The sequence below is a fragment of the Mirounga angustirostris genome, unplaced genomic scaffold (genome assembly GCF_029215605.1).
Source record: "Mirounga angustirostris isolate CCGP_5_RB_7025 unplaced genomic scaffold, mMirAng1.0.hap1 SCAF_1, whole genome shotgun sequence".
Taxonomy (NCBI): Eukaryota; Metazoa; Chordata; class Mammalia; order Carnivora; family Phocidae; genus Mirounga; species Mirounga angustirostris.
In genome coordinates, this window is record NW_026991709.1 from 16,027,600 (window position 1) to 16,043,735 (window position 16,136).

Here is a 16,136-nt window from a genome sequence, read left to right on the forward strand (position 1 = left end):
CACAAGGATGTAACAAATTAAAAAAAAAAAAAAAAGCCTCAGTTCGTAAGGCTTGATGAGCCTAGCTCCATGTAAAGCAAGGAAGACATCAGGACTGATTTTTGTATTAGCAAAAAGGTAAAAGAGACTATATTTCCTATGCCTTTTACATATTCCATTCCATAATATTTGGTAGAGGAAAGAAAAGAGAACTTGGACTCCTTTTTATTATATAGTTTTTAAAATTTCTATTATTGAAGGCTAGTTGACATACAGTATTATATAAGTTTCAGGTGTACAGCATGGGGATTTGAAAATTCTATACATTATATAATGCTCAGCAGGGTAAGTGTAGTGGCCATCTGTCACCATACATTATTATAATGTTATTGACTATATTCCCTATGCGGTGCTTTACATCTCTATGACTCATTCACTTTATTTTTTTTTTAAAGATTTTAATTTATTTATTTGACAGAGACAGATACAGCGAGAGCAGGAACACAAGCAGGGGGAGAGGGAGAGGGAGAAGCAGGCTTCCCGCGGAGCCGGGAGCCCAATGTGGGGCTCGATTCCAGGACCCTGGGATCATGACCTGAGCTGAAGGCAGTCGCTTAACCAACTGAGTCACCCAGGCGCCCCTGTCTCATTCACTTTATAACTGGAAATTTGTACCTCTTAATCCCCTTCACCTATTTCACCCAGCTTCCCGTACCCCTCCCCTCTGGCAACTACCAGTTTGTTCTCTGTATTTATGAGTCTGTTTCTGGGTTTTGTTCAATCATTTGTCTTGTTTTTCGATTCCACATGTAAGTGAAGTCATATGGTATTTGTTCTTCTCTGTCTGACTTGTTCCACTTAGCATAATACCCTCTAGCTCCATCCATGTTGTTGTGAATGACAAGATAACAGTTTTTAATCTTATAAAACAATTTGTCCCTTTTTGGTCAGTAAGCAGTTAGAAAGACCTAAATTAAGGAAAGTGCACCCTCTGCAGGCTATTTAGTAGAATTTTAAAAGAAAACTCAGCACAGTGGCTCTCTGCTCCTCCCCGTTGGACAGACAGACGCATCTTCTGGTGCAGAGCCAGCCTTGACCCCGAGACACGATGGTGAAGGTGGGAGTAAACGGATTTGGCCACACTGGGCGCCTGGTCACCAGGGCTGCTTTTAACTCTGGCAAAGTGGATACTGTCACCATCAATGACCCCTTCATTGACCTCAACTACACGGTCTACATGTTCCAGTATGATTCCACCCACAGCAAATTCCCCACACAGTCAAGGCTGAGAACAGGAAACTTGTCATCAATGGAAAGCCCATCTCCATCTTCCAGGAGTGAGACCCAGCCAACATCAAATGGGGCAATGCCTGTTCTGAGTATGTTGTGGAGTCCACTGGGGTCTTCACCACCACGGAGAAAGCTGGGGCTCACTTGAAGGGTAGGGCCAAAAGGGTCATCATCTCTGCTCCTTCTGCTGATGCCCCCATGTTTGTGTTGAGCATGAACCATGAGAAGTACAAGTCCCTCACGATTGCCAGCAATGCCTCCTGCACCACCAACTTCTTGGCCCCTTTGGCCCAGGTCATTTATGACAACTTCAGCATCATGGAGGGACTTATGACCACAGTCCATGCCATCACTGCCACCCAGAAGCTTCCCCTCTGGGAAGCTGTGGCATGATGGCCAAGGGGCTGTCCAGAACATCATCTCTTCTTCTACTGGCTGTAGGCAAGGTCATCCCTGAGCTGAATGGAAAGATCACTGGCATGGCCTTCCGGGTCCCAACACATCATTTGTGGATCTGACCTGCCTCCTAGAGAAAGCTGCCAAATACGATGACATCAAGAAGCTGGTGAAGCAGGCATCAGAGGGCCCCTTCAAGGGCCGGCTAGGCCACACTGAGGACCAGGTTTTCTCCTGTGACTTTAACAGTGACAGTCACTCTTGCACCGTCAATGCTGGGGCTGCCGTCGCTCTCAATGACCACTTTGTCAAGCTCATTTCCTGGTATGACAATGAATTTGGCTACAGTAACTGGGTGGTGGACCTTATGGTCCGCATGGCCTCCAAAATGTAAGAGTTCCCTGGACCACCAGTCCCAGCAAGAGGAAGAGAGAGGCCCTCAGCTGCTGGGGAGTCCTAGCCCAAACTCATCTCCCAACACACTGAGAATCTCCCAACCTCCACAGTTTCCATCCCAGATCCCCTGAAGAAGGAGAGGGGCTTGGGGAGCCCTACCTTGTCAAGTACGATCAAGAAAGTATACTGTACCCTGTCCCCGCCAAAAAAAAAAATTGGCACAGTGAAGGAGTCTATAAAAAGAATGAAGAATGAATAAAGGAACGAATGAATTACATTTCACATTACTATTTTTACATTTTTTTACCATGGATTCAATAATGATGAAAATAAAGGCAAGAAAACAGTTTTGATAATGAGAAACTAGTATTAGAGCATGCCAACCCTTTCTTCTTTTCTTCAGTCCTACCCTCTTTCCCTCCTTCCTTCTTCCCTTTCATTTTTTCTTTCTTTCACTCTTTGAACCTCTCAGACACACCTTTTATATAAATCCTATGTAAAGACAGAGCCATAAGGTCGAATTCAACTTAGAGATACATGCTGCTTATTTCTATACGATGTCTTCATGAGGTTAATATGTGATTCATGTTTCAAAGCCCAACTTCACAGACAGGATCAAGACACAGTAAGACCATAAACATTCACCAGCTACAAACTTTAAATAGAGTCAAGTGCATAATGGTAAGCAGCCCTCAACTTAGGAAGGGGTTATCTTCCCAAAGGCAGCTTGTTCACTGGTCATTTAGAATTGGAAATCTTTTTCTCATTTGTTCCAGGGCAAGTTTGCAAAAATACAAATACACATTACACTAATAACACCATGATTTCTACCTCATCAAGCAGTAATATAGCAGTATTTTTATGGGAAAAGACAAATATAAGGCTCAACTCAGTATCTCAGGAGCCCATCCTCCTTTTCTTTGAGCAGTATGAGCAGGCTTCTCAGCTTCTGGAATTGGAGATGAAAGGTACTTCTGGGACACCCATAGCAGAGAGCCCAGCACCAGTAGCTTGTAAGTAAAAGGAAGCTAACTCACTGGGACAATCATACTCAAGATTTCCAAACTAGAGAACAAAAGAAAGGAAAGAAATTTCTGACTGTGAGATCAGAGAAAGCAGAACCACAAAAGGTGAACTGTCTTGCCTTCTTCAACACACACACACACACACACACACACACATACTTTTCCTTGTGTTACCAAAATTCACCCATAAATTGGTCAATTGTAGGCTAAGACTGTCTGTAATGATAATAATAACTGGGCTTCAGAAGCCTCAAGAAATATAGCATTAGTATTAAGGAATATATTTCCCATTAGCATTTTTATTATTTGCAGCGTAATTTATTTTAAAACCAATTTAATTCCATTTAACCTATCAAATAAAACAAGCATGGTTAAATTAAACTTTGCAGGGTGTGAAATAACTTAAGGAGAGCTTTAGAGAAGGAGATTGGAAGAACCCAGAAATTATATTTATTCCTTACACATATTTCAAAACACAATGAAAATGTAGTGCAAGGCTGCAAACTTGTGTACTTTGTCAAATATAGATCACATATCTTAAAATAAGTAAATGCAGGAAAGTGCAACAAAGGTGATAGCATTTATTACTTGCTGTTTCTTATGCTTATATTTAAGCTTCTTAATCAAGAATATTTAGAACAGCCCACATTATATGTCTATTTAAGCTTCACTTCACATAAACTCCTGAAAAAAATAAAAGCATGTATCTTGATCAGAGCTATTAGGACATAAGTGAAATATTTTCACAGCTCTACTCTCTCCTGAGGGCACAGTCTTGAAATTCAGCACTTTGGAGAAATACAGGCATTATTTAATAGTGGCTCATAAAAAAGTGTATAGGTTCAATACAGAAGCTCTTAACCCACTCAATTAACTTAGTAGATTAAAACACAACCAGAATTCCCCTCTTGGGAATCTAAGTTTTGTTTTCACTATAACCCTTACATGAGTCCAGGTTTGATGGAAAGAAATCTATTAATCCACGTCATAGCGTGGTGGTTAAGAAAATGGGCTTTGGGGGCGCCTGGGTGGCTCAGTTGGTTAAGCGACTGCCTTCGGCTCAGGTCATGATCCTGGAGTCCCTGGATCGAGTCCCGCATCGGGCTCCCTGCTCAGCAGGGAGTCTGCTTCTCCCTCTCCCGCTCCCCCCTCTTGTGCTCTTTCTCTCTCTCACTCTCTCTCTCAAATAAATAAATAAAATCTTTTAAAAAAATTAAAAAAAAGAAAATGGGCTTTGGAATTAAGCCTGGATAAATCCTTCATGCGCCTTAGGAGTCGTGTGGCCTAAGACAGGTATCTTAACCTCTCGGTGCTTCAGCTTCCTGCTCTGGAAACTGGAGTTCTTCATTTATTGAATACCTACCATGTGCCAAGCACTGTTCTGAGAGCTGGGAACATAATAATAAAGAATATGTATGGTCCAAATGTTCAGCAAGTTGACATTCAAATGGGTGGAGATGGAGAGTTTTTAAAATCACTCGACAAGAACATTTTCAGGGAAAATTAGGTGTTAGATGAAAATAAAGCAGAGTGATGTGAAAGGGGTATCAGGAGGTATTCTGGACAGAGTTGTCAAGCTAACCCTCTCTGGGAGGTGAGACCTCATCCGGGACCTGAATGACAAGGAGGAGCCATCCGTGCCGAGGTCTAGGAGAACAGCTGTCCAGATAGAGGGAACCGCTGGTGGAAAAGCTCCAAGGAGGGAACGAACTTGGGGTGTTTAAGAACAAAACGAGGCAGAGCAAGTGGGAAAGAAGCAGGGCGTGAAGAGACTGCATCACGCTGAGCCTTAGAGGTCCTGGTAGAGGGTCTGGTTTTTATTATAAGTCCACTGGGAAAGTCATTAGAGGATTTTCATCCCAGTGGTTGTAAAGATTAAATGAGATAACCTCTGTGAAGGGCTCCACACAGCAAATGCATGGTGCATAGTGCATACGCAACAAGATGTGTCATCATCACCATGGCTACGTGGACAACTCTGACATACAATACTGTAAGTGAGGCCCAAAATCTTCATTCATGTAAAAGTCAGGGTCGGAGTACCTGGGTGGCTCAGTCAGCTGGGTGTCCAACTCTTGATTTCGGCTGGGGTCGTGATCTCAGAGTCATAGGATCGAGCCTCTCATCAGGCTCCGTGCTTGGCACAGTGTCTGCTTGTCCCTCTCCCTCTGCTCCACCCCTGCTTGCTCTCTCTCTCTCTCAAATAAATAAACAAATAAAATCTTAAAAAAATAAAATAAAAAGTCAGGGTCAAGCTAGTGTAAGATTACTTGAGAACAGGGCCTGAACAGAGGATAGGAGTCAATTGCCAAGCAGCATAAAGCCAAATTCTCATTATTGTGGGCCCTCTTTTACTCTGTGGTCTTTCTCATCATGATTATCAGCAATTAAACTGAAGTCAAATCTTAGGCCAGCACTGTTCCCCAGCCTTGACTTTCGCCATCTGGAATGCAATGACAATGTGCCTATGGCAAAATCAATCTGAAGGAGCAAGATTTAATGCCATGGTCACTATAAAATGTCATCAACATTCCTTAATTTCTTCCAGAGCATCGTCAGGTAAGTGGACTTTCTACTTTCCGGGCTTGGTGAGAATCCTTCCACCCATTTCCCAGAGCTGGTAGGGAGCAAATACTTACTGGGCTGGGAATATGGAGAAGTCCATTTCAAGTTGGAACTCACGTGGGTGGGCCAAAGATTTTTTTTTTTCCTGGCCACACTTGACCATCTGTGCTTTCTCTTTCTGTGAGAACACTATATAAAGCCATCCTTACTACGTGGATCATTTCATTTACTAAATCATGGTTTATTTTTTCCTCAGGATATCACATGCTATTTTGGAGAAGGTTTTCAAAAGGTCTTAAGTGACTTGGCTTGAAATTGGTTTTGTATTAAGGGAAAGAACCGGTGTCCCAGAGTTTCAATCAGCACTTCAACAAACAGGCGACTGACCTCCCGCAGATTGCCCAGAGGTTGCCAACAGTAATAGTGGGCTATAAGACTTCCAGGGTTCATTTCTTTCTGCTGCTTTTCTACATTTTTCCTACCCTATTTTTTAGTGAAAACAGGACTATGGTTGAGGGTCTTACAGGAAGGGGTTGGGAGGGAGTTGGCATACAATAAGATCTGTTGCCACCTCCCATCTAACTGCAGAAGGTTCAATGATGTGAACTGCTTGGTTTCTGCATGGAAATAATTGTTTTTAAATATTTTATTTATTTATTTGAGAGAGACAGAGAGAGAGAGCACAAGTGGAGAGAAGGGAGGGAGAAGAAGAAGGAGATTCCCCACCAAGATGGGAGCCTGATGCAGGGCTCAGTCCCAGGACCCCGAGATCATGACCTGAGCCGAAGGCAGACGCTTAACTGACTGAGCTACCCAGGCGCCCCTCTTTGCATGGAAATAATTGAACTACCCAAGTTGTCCTTCACAGGAGTGGTAAAGAATTATGTTTCTACATCAAAGCCATCACAACATTGCTTCAAACAACACACTATGTCATTAGCACTCAATACTGTTAAATATAGTCACATTTCACTCATACATAATTTTGGGGGAATGAGGTTTTCTCCATAAATGAATTTTCCAGAAAAGTGATGCTTTGCCCATCAAGGATCAAAAGATGTTTTTTCATCATTTTTGATAGAATTTAAATGTATTTTACATATTCAGCAACCACTTAAATAAGATGCAAGAATCATTATTTGTTTTGTCTTTTCACAGCCAATGATCACTTGAAGTGTAACTCACTGCTGCACACAATCACTTCACCAAATAGCCCCACTTTGTCTCCTCTAGTCCTTCACGTCTCCTTTAGGAATGTCAGGCCCTCGTCTGTCTGGCTATTCTCTGTCACTCTTCACAACTATCAGTAGGTCGGACTGTTAGCTTATGCATTCTCACACCTGTTCTCATTTGCCCTGTGTGAGAAACTAGACCGCAGTATAGAGTTTATGGGAATGAGTGGCATTTTTTGACAATAATTCTCAGTCCCAAAGGCCCCAGGTAGGGGCCTAAGAGTCATTCTGTACCTCAAATGAGAAGAAAGTGGTGGGCTGGAGGATGCAGTTTCCTGGCTAACACGTTTTCCTTTTTCCTTTGTAATTTTTGGGCAAAGCTTGAGAGTCATCTTGAGATAAGTGACTGTATAGTATTGCATTTTCTAAACATGTTCCTTCCCTGTATCTCTCATTTATGCATAAATTATCTTATTCATCTCAGAAAGTTAATTTCTAAGTGTTGTTAGCCTGTATTTGCCTAAGTTGTCAAAAATCCCTGTATGATGATGTAAGGGGACAAAAAGATCTTTTGGAAGGAGATTTTTGGTAGCCATTACCCTTCTTGATCAGGATTCCTGCTGTGATTTAACTTTCACCTCAGTAGTGTGATTTGGCACAGTCAGAAGAGTGAATATCTGTGAAGAAACAGAAAATAGTTAAATCAAATAACAATGAGAAAATGTAATTTCTCTAGCCATCCACTACATAAATAGACACATGGATCCGTTCTAACTTTTATCTCCCTGAGACTGACCCTAATGAAAATCCTAGTGGAAATCATTGTAATAAAAATAGCCAAAACATTAAGAATAGGACAAGCAAGCATGACGATGGCTGATAAGCATTTGAACCATCAAGCATCCTTACTAATCCAACCACAAAAATAAGTACTGGCTCATGGGCTAAGTACCCAAAAGAAATCAGGGACCATCTTACATGAATCAGTTAGTGTGTGTACCTTAAGGAAAAGAATTCTACAATGATCCTTTAGTTCCCCTTATTATTATTTTTTTTTTTTTTTGAGAGAGAGAGAGCACACAAGAGCACATGGTTGTGGGGGGTCGGTGCAGACAGATGGAGAGGGAGAGAGAGAATCCTAAGCAGGCTCCACACCCAGCATGAAGCCCGACCTAGGGCTCAATCTCACGACCCTGAGATCATGACCCAAGCCTAAATCAAGATCAGACGCTTAACTGACGGAGCCTCTCCCCTTATTATTTTTAATAGAATCTACGTTTAGTAATGTAAGTTTTAAACTTTGGTGTTGTTGTACTTATAGTTGGTTGTGTTTCTAGCAAAAACTGTAAATTCCTCTCCCTAAATTAGTAAAAAAAAAAAAAAATCATTCTGAAGTGAGGCTTCTAAGCCCTTGAATCATCCTCAAACCATCTGTAAGTCCATAAACTAGCACTTTAAATATATATATATATATATTTTTTTTTTTTTAGGATTATATTTATTTATTAGAGAGCGAGCAAGAGAGAAACAGCGTGAGAGGGGAGAGGGTCAGAGGGAGAAGCAGGCTCCCCGCTGAGCCGGGAGCCTGATGTGGGACTACATCCCAGGACTCTGGGATCATAACCTGAGCCGAAGGCAGTCGCTTAACCATCTGAGCCACCCAGGCGCCCCAAATATATATATATATTTTATCCCACCTCATTCCATAAAGGATTTGATGAGGTTTATAAAAAACAAATAAAATCAGTAAATATATTTTTTTAAGCTGAGATAGTCAAAAAAAAAAAGAAAGAAAGAAAGAACAAGCAAGAAAATAATAAAACCAAGTAGTAAAAGTAGTATACAGAAATGGTGCACCATTAGCCTCTATGGTTGGCAGAGCTGGGCTACACATTTGGCTCAAAAATTCCAGCAGTTTAAGAGAGAAACACAGAAGTTGTAAGATTCATAGAGGCCATAAAATAAAAACAATGGTGGAATAATGAGATAAGTTTTCCCGACAAGTCACATAAAAAGGAAATGTAATGAAATGTTTGACATCCAGGAAAACAGGCCGAGAGTAGAGACAATAGTCCATTACATTTGGCTGTTCCTTATTATAAGACAATGACATGATACCAAAATGCAATTTGTCAAACTCAATTCTCCAAATAACTAGAATTTTGATGGTCTGGCTTGATCCAACAGCAAATTTGTTATCTAAAGGAGAATGAACTGCATGGCATTCAGGGGATTTCTCACAAACATAAATTTTTGCAATTAGGTTTCTGGTAAGGATAAAGGATGATTAAAAGTTATATTCTTAAACTAGAATTCCAGGGTACAGATATTCTGTGTAGCAAAATAAAGCAGGGAAAACTGAAGAACTGACCAAGATAAACACCCAGGTACCTTGGGAGTGGACTGATATCATGCCCTGCAAATATTTCTGAATTCACTTCAAAATATAAATAAATGGAGGGCGCCTGGGTGGCTCAGTCGTTGGGCGTCTGCCTTCGGCTCAGGTCATGATCCCAGGGTCCTGGGATCGAGTCCCACATCGGGCTCCCTGCTCGGCAGGAAGCCTGCTTCTCCCTCTCCCACTCCCCCTGCTTGTGTTCCTGTTCTCGCTGTCTCTCTCTCTGTCAACATAAATAAATAAAATCTTTAAAAATATATATATATATATATATATATAAATGGAAAAGATACCAATGCTCGACAACACACAGAATGACTACACTAATTTTTAGCTTGAATCTTTATAACACAGATATTACCAATCATTCACTGTGGCTCAAGAAAAAGAAAAACAAAAACAAAACTCAGTAAAACACTGGAGGAGGGCGCCTGGGTGGCTCAGTCGGCTAATTGTCTGCCTTCAGCTCAGGTCATGATCCCAGGGTCCTGGGATCGAGTCCCGCATCAGGCTCCCTGCTCAGTGGGGAGTCTGCTTCTCCCTCTCCCTCTGCCCACCCCCGCTTGTGCTTCTCTCTCTCTCTGTCTTAAATAAATAAATCCTTTAAAAAAATAAATAAATGAGAGAACAGTTGTTGGCCAAATATTTAAAAAAAAAAAAAAAACACTGGAGGAAACCTTAATTCAAATAATATTGCTTTCTAGTGAATCCTACAAGACACATTCATTCTGATATTTTCCTAAGATAACCTGCTGAGTGGAATTGTTGAATAAAAAGCCAGTGAATGTTGGAAAACTCTTAGCAAAAAAGGGTGATTGGTGTTTGAGTGGCTATGGTAGACTGCATGCACTATTGTGCTCAATTGTCATACTTCCTTGCATCTACACTCTCCAGTACTGCCCTCCCACATTGATTCTGGGCTGGGCCATGTGTCCTACTCCAGCCAATATGATAGTAGCAAATTTGACAAAAGGCTTGCTCATTTCAGCTTGCGCTCTTGGAACTCTCCATTTCAGCGAGCACCAGCCCAGGTAGCCTGCTGGAGGATGAAGTCGTGTGAGACACAGCTAAATTGTTCCATTTGAGGCCTCCTACCCTGCCAGTTCCCAGCCTACCCACCAGCTGACTGTCCTTGCCCTAATACAACAAAGCCTGGTCCAGATCAACCAAAGCGCCCAACCAGTCCTCTACGTGTGAGAAATGATAAGTGGTTGTTGTTTTAAGCCGCTAAGCTTTGGAGTGGTTTGCTAATGATAGCTGATACAGCAATCACTAACTGCTACAGTACCGGAATTTGAGCTATACTTTTACGTAGTATTAGAAAATAGTACCAAGAGGGCGCCTGGGTGGCTCAGTTGGTTAAGCGACTGCCTTCGGCTCAGGTCATGATCCTGGAGTCCCTGGATCGAGTCCCGCATCGGGCTCCCTGCTCGGCGGGGAGTCTGCTTCTCCCTCTGACCCTCCTCCCTCTCATGCTCTCTGTCTCTCATTCTCTCTCTCGCAAATAAATAAATAAAATCTTAAAAAAAAAAAAAAATAGTACCAAGAGTTGGTAAAGTCATTTCTAGAGCTTGGTAATATTAGTAGATAATATTTACTACTTCCACTCTGAATGGGAGTAGGGAGGGATTCAATTAGCTCGAAAATAGTACCAAGAGTTGGTAAAGTCATTTCTAGAGCTTGGTAATATTAGTAGATAATATTTACTACTTCCACTCTGAATGGGAGTAGGGAGGGATTCAATTAGCTCATCCAAAAGTAATATTGAATATTAAAAAATGAGTAAAAAGAAAGGAGGTCTTCAAACATTTCTGTTTTACTCATCTTGAGATAATTGTTCAATTGATCAGGAAACTGTTCTTCCAAACCCAGATCTTTACACTGGTGTTAGGATGCAAATTCTATAGAAGATTCTGGATTGGGTTCAATGTTGTATAGGTTAGCCTACGACTGGTTCCTATCCACAGAACCAAATACTAAGTAAAGATCAAAAAAAAAAAAAAGATGTGAACGATCTTATCTTGTTCTTGAAAGATTTCTGCATAAAATATACAGAAAGGAAAAATAATTTACCATGGAAGAGCCTTGCCAAAAGCCTGTTGCTTCTATAGAATATTGGCCTAAGAAACCCAGGCTTGTAATTTTTCATGGGCAACTAGCTAAAATATTTTTTTAAAGAAACAGTAATCTGATAAATCCATAATTAGAAAGGAGTATTTCTCTTTTTTAAGAGGTTGGGGGTGGGGAGCAGAATGTATTACATACTTTGCCCATCAGAGCAAAGTTAGAAAGGTCTATCACCAGCAGACAGTAAACTATTTTAATAACAGAAAATCCTCACCAGGGAACTTAATTTGACCTTTTGAATTAGTAAGACTATGAAAAGAAATGTTTTCTGCATACACTAGAAAGAGAGCAAATTATCATTATAAATTTGAGAAAAGGGGGGTGTCTCATATTGTTTGCTATTGGGGCTTCTTCAATCATCCTCACCAGATTCTTCTCAAAATCTTTCCTGACTCTCAGCTCTACCTGCCAGGTCTGGGCCAGCCACAAGAAATTAAGTTTAAAAACAAAACTTTTAAAAATCAAGAGTAAAAATTGGATTTGGCAAGATCCTGAAGGACTTCTGAATTTCATTTCCTATGTTAGCTCACAAGGCTGGCCATGAGTGCTTTTAGCTTCCTAAAAATCATACACACAGGAATTTCTCAATCAACATCCCATGTAGAAAACAAAAACCACTCTAAGTATTATAAGCAGAAAGGCTTTAATACAAGGAATCAGATGCTTGAAACATCCGTGATAGGATGGATGGTCCTAAGCTCTAAGATGGTCCTCCAGGAATAAATCCCAGATGTCACAGAACTGACCCACCTTAAGATCTATACTTTCTACATAATGGGAAAGTTGAGAATCAAGAAACACCACTGGACAGTCTGAGATCAGGAGCACCCCACTACTGCTCTGATGCAGAGAGCAAGAAGCCAGGATGAGGAAGCTGTCTCCTGGCCATACATTTTGCATGGAGACTAACTGTGGAATAGGGATGCCAAAAATGCATCCTGTCATGACCCTGCCTGCTGGAGGACACACCAAGTCCTCATGAAAATCAACCAGATCTCCCTACCACCTTCCAAACCTCACACGAGTGTATCTAGCTGCTGGAAATCTCACTTATACCCAGCACCGTAACCATGAGGGAATCTGGAAGGTACAGTTTGGGCTTCCTGGCTTCTGCAACACAAGTTGGCACAAGAGCATCAGTCTTGCATGTCCATCAGAGGAGCTATGGCGGTAACTCCTCGTTTTTCTAAAAGAGGGAGTGATGAGCACAGTTTTAGTGTATCAGCAATCCGTTCGTAAAAGCAGAAGGAGAACTTGTCTCTCGGTCCCCTGGGACAGAGATGTGATCAATCTCCAGAGATCTGAGCCATCACCAATGGAATCTAAATGTGTCTTTCTCCATTTCCCCTTTCTCATCCCCTTAACCTAACCAGCTCAATCCCGGCTAGGCACAGATCGCCACAGGGGCAACTAAGCCAACGTTTAAAGTAAGAGGAAATGATCACGTTCATACAGTCCAAGATCTCCATTCTCAGAATGGTTAATACTCAGGGAGTGATTAACTATAACACATTTCAGCTCTTTTTACTTTGCTTTGACCCAGAAAGACTTCAGGGGAGCTGTTCACTACAGCATTGCCTTGGACAGATTGGCTGGACTACTTATGAACCTCTGAATGTGGGTCACAACCACAGTCCATCTTGGAACAAAAAAGTCATAGGCATTCCTTATACTAAAGTTACAGACGATCCTGGCCCCTGGCCACCATTAAGCGTGCCAGCAATTCTTGCTTAGGCTAAGGCAGCCATAGGGGCTTGTAGTACCCTTGATTTGAGAATTCAGCAGAACTTGGGGTTTTTTTGTTAGATAGCAATTCACTGAGCCAACCAGATGTTCTCTTTTGGGATGTTTAAATATGAAACACACAGAAACCCACCTGAGGGGGACAGGGCAGCTAAGAGACACATAGAGACAAGGAAAGAAGCTGAAGCTAAATGTAGAGAGAAGAAAAAGAGGCCAACAGTAGAAAGAGGTGAAGAGAAGCAGAAGCCATAGAAACAGAGATAAACTTAGGTATAAAAATAGTAACTCAGAGACACCAACCTGTAGCATGTACATGAAGTCATCTTGCCCTAGGACAGATGTGCAATTTCTTACTTTTTTGCAATCCTTAATAATCCACACCCTCTAAAGTGATTTGTTTTCCTTGCAACCTCAAGGAGCCTAACTCAGTTCCCAGAATAGAGGGAACTGACCTTTCCAGGTTTGTGCCTTGTGTTACTGTTTAGAATAAGAAGCATCTGTTTGCAAATGAAGTTGGTGGGAAATTTACCATTCAACATCTCCTTCGGGGTCCCAGAGAAATGGCTCATGGGAAATTAAATCTGTCTTTTGATGTTTTGAGGCTGGAGGAATGTCTCCACCTGTTCTTTAACAGACCAGGTGTTTAAATGGTTCTTCCTGCTAGGGGGTTCATAGAATAAATGAAAGTCCAAAGATGACAGAAATGTCGTCCAACATCCGGAAGACAGTGGGAAGTCTACTAAAGGCAATATGTGCATCAAGGTGAATCTCAGCTGGTTTATCAGAGAAATTAATCAGGACCAAAAAGTTCCTATAAGAATGGAGAATACTTTGACATTAATGCCCCAAAATTCATATGTTGAAGCCCTCATCTGCAATGTAACTGTATTTGGAGATAGGCCTATGAGGAGGTAATTTAAGCGAAATGAGGTCCTAAGGTGGTGTTCTGATACAATAGAATCAATGTCCTCCTAAGAAATGTCACCAGAGATCTTGCACACAGCAGGATGGCAGCCCCCTACAAGGCAAGAAAGAGGCCTCAGAATAAAACAGAATATTCTGTTGTGGCAGCCTGAGCTGACTACGAGAGCTTGACAGCCACCATCCCTCTGCCTCCTGTAAGTTTGAAAAACACGAGCATAGGGCGCCTGGGTGGCTCAGATGGTTAAGCGTCTGCCTTCGGCTCAGGTCATGATCCCAGGGTCCTGGGATCGAGTCCCGCATCGGGCTCCCTTCTCCTTGGGAGCCTGCTTCTCTCTCTCTCTCTCTCTCTCTCTCTCTCTCTCATGAATAAATAAATAAAAATCTAAAAAAAAAGAAAAAAAAAAAAAGAAAAACATGAGCATAACTAGCACCTCCTTACCTCTGTGCAAGTTTTTTTCCCCATAACTAAGAAAAGAGGAACCTACAACCTTGGACTTAAGGCCTCCGTCAGTAAAATGATTAATATAGCCAGAATACATATAGTAAGTTCACGTGATAGTTTTAAAATAAGGTCTTAAGTTCCCAACTACGCCACATGCTAATAGAGGAATTTTATTCACTGGAAGGGTAACAAGGTCCAGCTAAACAACCAAAAATAGAGAAGAGACATATTGGTCATGGTGTGGGGATTGGTGTCAGCAAGAGAGACATCTGCCTGTGTCAGCTCAGGATCAATCCAGCTCCCTCTTTTGATTCCAAACATGGCCGCCACCACCAGCATTTAGATCAGTGGAAACACGCAGGTTCTCTGGACTAATATACCATTCCTGATGCTGAGCTCACGGAGATTTAATCATCTGGAGAGGATCCCCTTTGATTGTCACTAGGTAAAGTGTCAGGAGTGACAACTGAACCATCTACACCCACACAGCTTGATGTCCACATTAGCATGACTTTACCAGTGTGATGTCTTCATCAACTTAATTATTCCAGGAAACACTGACCCAGGAAGATAAAAGCTGCAAATAAATAACTTTATTGTTCCTTCCAGGAAGTTCCTGAAAGATCCACCAACTCTTCAATAGAAAGCATCAAATGACAGTTTATACTTCAAGATTCTTTGAACGCCTTGCCTCAAATCCTCATCTTGCTGTGCTCATCAATCCTATATCATGATCCATATTCAAACCAACCCAAGCCCCTGCATTGAAAGACCTTCATTACCTGGACTTCAAAAACCCATAAACATCCTAACTTTGCAACTCCCCAAATGAGGTGTTATTAAGATTCTATCAAAGCAGTATTCTCCCTGACTGCAGTACAATAAACTCAGCTTTGCCTCATTAACATGTTGTCTTGGTATTCTATTGATAAGGAAATAATCAAGGGTAACAAAAGGCTGCAAGATCTCTCACAACATGGGGCTACAGAAGTGTTATTTCAGCAGAGTGGGGAGGAAGGGTAAGCGTTCAAAAGATGGAATGGCAAGATGCACCCCTTTGAGGACCAGGAATCACTGCTGGAGTGAACCCTCTAAAGATAGCCACAAGGAAACACAGTGTCAAGAAACTAGGGGAATGGATCTGCCTTGGTGCCATGGCAACTTTGCATCTATCCATGTAGACCACATAAGGAAAGGCAATCCCAAACTAACCTGGGTCTTGGCAGAATGTTTTGGGATTCTCCTGGAATACAAGAGGATGGGAAGCCTTCAAAGAGCTTCTTCAAGGCCCTTTCCCCTTCACCTCTGCCAAAAAAAAAATTATTAAAGAAGACAATGTAGGTGATAAAAACAAACTTCAGTTCAAACTTTATGAAGAGTCACCTTTTGGAGAACTGCAAAGTGGAGTGCAAGGCAAAAAGCTCTTATAGGATAAAGAATAAGAACAAGACAAATAGAAAATTTCTGATTGTCTGGGGCCACATAGTCAGCCTTGTTTGGAATGAGAAGGCCCAGAGATGGCTTGGTATTTGGGGATTGGCTGACTGGATATACTGCATTTCTGGGCAGAGAGTGTTTCCAGGGACACAAAAGGTGTCTAAGTTTCAGTTTGCTGATATGGCACCCTGAACAAGAGTGGTTCCATCTTGGGCCTAAAGTTCAACACCTCCCTATCCCCT

The 16,136-nt window shown here is 41.7% G+C and overlaps 1 protein-coding gene and 1 pseudogene across 2 annotated transcripts in view; one reads left to right on the plus strand and one right to left on the minus strand.

Moving 5' to 3' along the window:
* MAP3K7CL (MAP3K7 C-terminal like) overlaps positions 1–16,136 on the minus strand; it is a 93,591-nt gene that overhangs the window by 75,732 nt on the left and 1,723 nt on the right. The window contains exons 2-3 of one of the 2 annotated variants that reach the window (XM_054504120.2): positions 15,670–15,762; positions 7,423–7,500 (exon numbers count right to left, since the gene is read on the minus strand). The gene's annotated coding sequence lies outside the window, so the exon portion shown is untranslated. The remainder of the gene's footprint in view (positions 1–7,422; positions 7,501–15,669; positions 15,763–16,136) is intronic. The other variant, XM_064579778.1, reaches the window with a different exon arrangement.
* On the plus strand, positions 1,088–2,059 carry LOC123834452 (glyceraldehyde-3-phosphate dehydrogenase-like; annotated as a pseudogene).